The following is a 7,534-nucleotide window of genomic DNA, read 5'->3' as shown; positions in this document are numbered from 1 at the left end:
GTTATAGCAAGATTGTGGGATCTTGAATTCAGAAGCTGGAACAAAGGATGCCTGATTGTGGTGGAAGTAGGAGTCCCCTTGGTGGGCTGGTTTTACAGTATGGTCCTGGAAGTATTTCTGGAAGCACACCATAGAGAAGTTCTTTAATTCTACCAATAATTTTGAAAATACCCAATTCCTGGTATGAAACTCTTTGCTGGTTAAAATAGCCAGAGCGTTTTCTGTTACAGTGAGCCAATACAGTATTTGATACCAAAAGACATTAGAAGCAACAGAACTCAAGTTGGTGATAAGAGATTTATTATTTGATATGGTTAGATACGAAGGCAGTGAGGGGCAGGTTGCCATTAGACAGGACATATTTTTAATGCATGACTCCAGTCATTAAAATATTAAGAACAGATCAAATGATGGTTGCTCTAACATATTGCAATGGGCATAAGTTATACAAGGACTATAGAGTGAGGTAGTTCCAGAAACCACTATTGGAGAGAAAATGATAGAATCAGAGCTTTAAATTCTATACTCAAGGCACTATACCAGAGATTTTCTATGACTATTCCTAAAATAATTTCTTATAGCCACTGGGTTTATGTAGATATTTCTCAGGTATAGAATCTGAATTTTTTTATTTATGGAATTTTAACATAGACTAGGTTTACAGTCTCAGTATGCTTCTTCTGAAAGTTAGGATTTATCTGGAAAAAGTAAAACATTGTGATATGGAATACAGCATTTTGGAGGCTTCAAATATATCCCAGTGCCTCAAACTCCAAAATTTCCCAGAACTTTTTATATCAGTAGAATCCATCCCTCTTCATTGGTTTCATGACCTGGTTTCATTGGTTTTAAAGACTGTGCATTAAATTCATGAGCTTGTTATCTTGCAGGCAGACGCAAATTCTCATTTCTGATCCCTATCACCTCTCACTGTCCTCTTCTATAACTAGAGTCAGCATGCCCTACAGTTGTAAATTTAAATCTCAGAGGAAAGGGTTACACATGAAAAACTTTGTAAAACTTTAAAAACTTATACCAGCCCAAATCTGGAAAGCTTGTTGTGCAATCGGCACTGAGGGTACTACACCAGGGAGAGGAAAACATGGCTAAATTTATTAATTTGGAGCTCTTAAACAACGTTATACTCTGTTCTCGAGTAGCTGAGAGAAGCTTGGATTGTTGACTAAAAGTAGACTAAATGGGAGCCTGTAACGAATGACGCTTGGGATTCTAGAAATTATTATGTGTAAGGTAGAGGAAGTAATCTAAATATTTAGGAAGAAAAGGCCCACACTTTTTTGTTCGTTTGTTTTTTCACCAAAACACCAAGAGATGAATTGACAAGGAAGGCACTACCTTTCTTAAGTAATTCTGTAGTGGCTGTTTTTTCCTAGACTTGAAAAGAAGAAAAAGGTAGGAGATGCTGCCAATAAAATTAACTCCTGATTTCAATAAAGAAGTTAACTTAATTACTACAGACTAAGTGAGCATGGTTACCAATATTCGATGCAAGAAATCAGAATGGTTTGAATTTAACCAAACTTTGAAGATAGTTAATCGATCATGCAATATCTAGGACTGAAAAAGATAGGGAGTCTACAAAGTTCTCTAATGGGAGAGTAGCCAAGGACACTTGGGGAAGACCCATTGCATATAAATATACATATACATCTATATATACGTATACATATTTCAAATATTTCTCTTGTCCTTCTGCAAACCTGCAGCCAAAGTAATATTGAACTGGGTAAAGTGACGGACCCAGACTTTCATATAAAAATATATATTTATATGAAATATATACATATATTTATATATAAATATGAAATATATACATATATTTATATATAAACATGAAATATATACATATATTTTTATATATATATAACTTTTTTTCTGAAAATAAAAAGCTGATGAACAGTTTCAGAATGCCATTGAGGACGACCAGTAAGAGAAAAGTGAGGAAATTAAATTATTCAGGTAACTGGAGTTTTGGAACCAATCTACATTTTACAATGGGCCCGGTAGATCTGGAAAAAAGTTTCTGTGGTTATTTACTTAGCTGCTGAGTTAATATCAGGAATAAATACATTCAGCAACAGCATCACCACATTGCCTCTTTAACTAGTAAAGGCTCTTACAGTAAAAAAATGGCCAGCTCCTAGAATATTCTATTTTTACTCAAAAAGTACATCAAAGTCAGTATCTGATCCCTGGAGGGAACCAGAGAGATTAGTGGCACCATCAACATCTTAAAAGATGCATGTAAAAATAACATTTTTATATACTCACTTAAATTGACAATTTGACCTGCACAGAAGATAGGAAAATCTTGTAGGACAGTAGATTAAAATACACTTTATTAGGAGATGACTGCAATTGCAGATGCTATTTCACATGTGGCATATTTGGAAAACAAAGTAAATATAACTGATGGTGTCTATGTAACTTCATGTGTATTTTTTCTCTGAGTTAATAAACATTTCACTACTTTATTTGCACAGGAGTATGCTTTCTTCATCCTGCCTTAGGGTTATAGCAACTTTCCAATTCTGCTAATTGTCCTGTGTAAGGAATGTAATCATTTTGGTATACTTCTGAGGATCATGTTTATCAATTATATGGACAATATCATATTATAGTTCACTGGTAAGGAGAATATAGCAAGATGAGTTGATAAAACATGTGAAAAAGAAAAAGGGTTTACAAGTAAATTCTATGCATGGTATGTTGGGAATTGTTAACTTTATAATTCAGTTTAAAAGTTGGCAAACTTTTTCTGTGAAGAATTAGATAGTAGCTTTTTCACAACATGTTTGCTTCCAGAGCACTTGCTGCTAAAACCACCCCTAAAAGTCAAAATGGTAAAGGAAGAGATTCATAACAACATCATTGTTATTGGACACATAGATCTGGGAAAGTCCATGACTACTGGCCATCTGATCTCCAAATGTGATAGCATCAACAAAAGAACCATTTAAAAATTTTAGAAGGCAGCTGCTGATGTGTGAAAGGGTTCCCTTAAATGTGTCTGGGTCTTGGATAAACTGAAAGCTGAGCATGAATGTGATATCGCCATTGAAATCTCCTTGTGGAAATTTGAGATCAGAAACTCCTATGTCACTCTCATTGACACCCTAGGAAATGGAGACTTTATCAAAAACATGATCTCAGGCAAATTCGAAGCTGGTGTCTCCAAGGATGAGCCAACCCGTGATCATGCCCTTCTTGGTTACACTGTAGGTGTGAAACAATAGTTGGCTTTAACAAAATGGATTTCACTGAGCCACCTTATAGCCAGGAGAGATATGAGGAGATCGTTAGGAAAGTCAGCACTTACTTTAAGAAGACTGGCTACGAACTTGACATAATAGCATTTGTGTTAATTTCTGGTTGGAATGTTAATAACGTGCTGGAACTGTGATGGTTAATATTGAGTGTCAACTTGATTGGATTGAAGGATGCAAAGTATTGTTCTGGGTGTGTCCATGAGGGTGTTGCTAAAAGAGATTAACATTTCAGTTAAGGGACTGGGAGAAGCAGACCCACCCTCAATCTGGGTGGGCATGATCTAATCAGCTGCCAACATGGCTAGAATAAAAGCAGGCAGAGAAACGTGAAAGGACTAGACTGGCTAAGTCTTCTGGGCTCCATCTTTCTGCCATGATTGATACTTCCTGCCCTCTAACATCAGACTCCAAGTTCTTCAGCTTTTGAAATCTTGGACCTACACCAGTGGTTTGCATGGGCTCTTGGGCCTTCAGTCACAGACTGAAGGCTGCACTGTCAGCTTTCCTACTTTTGAGGTTTTGGGACTTGAATTGGCTTCCTTGCTCCTCAGTTTGCAGATGGCCTTTTGTGGAACTTCACCCTGTGATTGTGTGAGTCAATACTCCTTAATAAACTCCCTTTCATATACATCTATGTTAGTCCATTTTCATACCACTGTTAAGGACATACCCAACACTGGAAAATTTACAAAAGAGAGTTTTAATGGACTTACAGTTCCAAGTGACTGGGAGGCCTTACAATCACAGTGGAAAGCAAGGAGGAGCAAGTCACGTCTTACATTGATGGCAGCAGGCAAAGAGAGACAGTTTGTGCAGGAAAACTCCCCCTTATAAAACCATCAGATCTCATGAGACCCACTCACCATCACAAGAACAGCATGGGAAAGACCCACCCCCATGATTCAACCACTTCCCACCAGGTCCCACCCACAGCATGTGAGAATTCAAGATGAGATTTGGGTAGGGACACAGCCAAACCACATAAACATCTATCCTATTAGTCCTGTCCATCTAGAGAACCCTGACTAATATGAGAACCAAGTGCTCACGTCTTGTTTCAAGGGACGGAGAGTCACCTGTAAAGATGTCAATTCCAGCGGAACCACACTGCCTGAAGCTCTTGACTACTAACTCATCCAACTAACAAGCCCTTCTATCTGCCTCTCCAGGATGTCTACAAAATTGGTGGTACTGATATTGTCCCTGTGGGCTGAGTGGAGACATGTTCTCAAGCCCAGCATGGTGGTTATCTTTGCTCCAGTCAATGTTACAACTCAAGTAAAGTCTGCTAAACTGCAACATGAAGTTTTGAGTGAAGCTCTTTCTGGGGAAAATATGGGCTTCAATGTCAAGAATGTGTCTGTCAAATATATTTGTTGTGACAATGTTGCTGGTGGCAGCAAAAATGACCCACAAATGGAAGCAGCTGCATTCACTGCTCAGGTGATTATCCTGAACCAGCCAAATCAAATCATTGGTGGCTATGTCCCTATACTGGATTGTCACACAGCTCACATTGCTTGCAAGTCTGCTGAGCTGAACGAAAAGATTGAATATTATTCTGGTAATAAGTTGGAAGATGGCCTTAAATTCTTGAAATCTGATCGTACTGCCATTGTTGATGTGGTTTCTGACAAGTCCACATGTGTTGATAGACTCTCTGACTATTCTCCTCTGGATCGTTTTTCTGTTCATGATATGAGATAGACAGTTACTACTGGTGTCAACAAAGCAGTGGACAAGAAAGCTGCTGAAACCGGCAAAGTCACCAAGTCTACTCAGAAGCCTCAGAAGGCTAAATGAATATTATCCCTAATACCTACCACCCCAATCTTAATCAGTGGTAAAAGAATGACCTCAGAACTTTTTGTTTCAATTGGCCATTTAAGTTTAACAGATTGGTTAATGGCAGCAATGCGTCATAAAATCTTCAGAAGGAAAGGAGAATGTTTTGTGGGCCCAATATTTCTTTTCTTTTCTTTTTTTTTTTTTTAATGTGTGGTAGTTTTAAGTTATTAGTTTTTAAAATCAGTGCTTTTTTTTTTTGGAGATGGAGTCTCACACTGTTGTCTAGGGTGGAGTGCGGTGGCGTGATCTTGGCTCATTGTAACCTCCGCCTCCAGGGTTCAAGAAATTCTCCTGCCTCAGCCTCCGGAGTAGCGAGATTACAGATGCCCTAAAATCAGTACTTTTTAATGAAAACAACCAAAAACCTGTCACAGTATTTTGAGACCTGTTAAAACTAAGTTTAATGAGGAAAAAAAAGAGTCAGATAGTAATACTAACTTTTGTAGGCCAGGAGACTAAATCAAGAATACTAGATAATCTAAGGATATTAAATAACTAATGTAACAAGAGAGAAAACAAATGTCCATTTTTATTGGTCAAATTAAAAAATAATATAACTGAGTACATATTTTGTAACACAGTTGAGTAAGAAAAAGAGTGAAATTTTATTTTATTTTGGGGAGCACATTATTTTGCTTATTTGGTGATCAAAATTAGTGGTTTATATTTCAAAATTGATTAAAAATATTCATCTGTTCATGATAATGTGTAATAAGAATTGGTGTATTTCATCTTTGAAAATATCTTTCTCTACAAATGGTTACTGCCAAATACTGATATAAATCTATGAGCGTATGATTTTAATTGAGCATATTCAATGCTTGGAGGCATTTATATATTTCTATTAGATTTTTCTTTTGATACTTACCATTTAGCATGTCATTTTATTGCAGATTTATCATTTCTAATTGAAAGTTAAGTGGAAGCTCTGCAATTGCTCAGTCAAGTGGATTCTGAAATACAGATATTTCCTTTGCATTTACATAGAGGTTCCCAAGACACTGCTAGAACTGTAGTTTGATCTTGTAAAATATACCCACTACAACTTTGTATGAGAATGGATTTCTCATTTTTTAAAATTTGATAGCATAGTTAAGTATCTAAAGTAGTTTAACATTACATGTGATTCCAACATTTAGCTGTCATTGAAATAACTTTACCGTAAGTTTTGCATACATGTTGTTTTGGCTTGAAATTTTAGGTTTAATTCATTAAGAAAAATAAATCTGTAATGAAACTAAATTCCAAAGCCAGTCAGTGTTCAGTTGAAGGGATTTCTTTTCACTTATAAAGAAATTTGTTCTGGGCTTGAACCAAAAACGCAATAAAAGTTTAAGCCACCAGGATCTTGTACATTAGGGCATGTTAGGATATTTAACTTCTATTTCTGACAAAAATTCTTGGAAACTGGTGATAGTTGAGTTCTCAAAAGTAATGAAGTTCACTGTTGACACTACATGAAAAAGCCAAGTGCTTTCTGGAACGTACTTTCTGATGAATTCAATGAATAACCATTGGCTTTAAACATCTTACATTTTTTACAACTTTATAATTTGTCCAAGTGAACACTTTTAGCTCCAAACATATTTTACCACTGTAAATTAGGAAATATTATCAGATTCCCCTTTAATTTGTGCTAAATTAATGTTTTCTTAAATTCTTTTATAATGTTCTTACTTGGTGTTTTTCCACTCAGCTTATTCAGTGAACTTAATTTTTCAGTTGATCCACACTCAGCATTGACACTTTAAACAACTGAGTGATAGAGTGGTCCCTTGATGTCTGTAGGGGTTTGATCACAGGATCCCCTTGGATATCAAAATTCAAATATGCTGAAGTTCCCTATAAACAATGGTATAGTATTTGTATATAACCTATGGAACTCTTCAAGTATACTTTATTTTTTATTTTATTTTACTTCATTATTATTTTTTAGAGATAGAGTCTCACTCTAATTACCCAGGCTGGAGTGTAGTGGTATAATCATAGCTTACTGCAACCTCAAATTCATGGGCAAAAGCAATCCTCTCACCCCAGCCTCTCAAGTAGGCGGGACTACAGGTATGTATACCAGCCTGGCTAATTTTTACTTTTTTTTTATTTTTGTAGAGATGGAGTCTTACCCAGGCTGGTCTCAAATTCCAGACCTCAAATGATCCTCCCTTTGGCCTCCCAAAGTGCTGGGATTACAGGTACAAGCCATCGCACTGAACCACTTTCCATATACTTTAAATCATCTCTAGATTACTTATAATACCTAACACAATGTAAATGCTATGTTAAAGTTTCTAAATATATTCTATACTCAATTGGTTTTTATTTGTGTTATTTTTCAGTTTATTTTAAAGTTTCTAAATATATTCTATACTCAATTGGTTTTTATTTGTGTTATTTTT

At 36.0% G+C, this 7,534-nt stretch overlaps 1 pseudogene; it reads left to right on the top strand.

Moving 5' to 3' along the window:
• The first annotated feature begins 2,861 nt into the window (after positions 1-2,861).
• LOC105552614 lies at positions 2,862-5,093 on the top strand (annotated as a pseudogene).
• Positions 5,094-7,534: the final 2,441 nt, after the last annotated feature.

The sequence above is a fragment of the Mandrillus leucophaeus genome, unplaced genomic scaffold, assembly GCF_000951045.1.
Source record: "Mandrillus leucophaeus isolate KB7577 unplaced genomic scaffold, Mleu.le_1.0 Scaffold1157, whole genome shotgun sequence".
Taxonomy (NCBI): Eukaryota; Metazoa; Chordata; class Mammalia; order Primates; family Cercopithecidae; genus Mandrillus; species Mandrillus leucophaeus.
The sequence above is the reverse complement of the archived record's forward strand: the minus strand, read 5'-3'. Positions and strand labels throughout refer to the sequence as shown.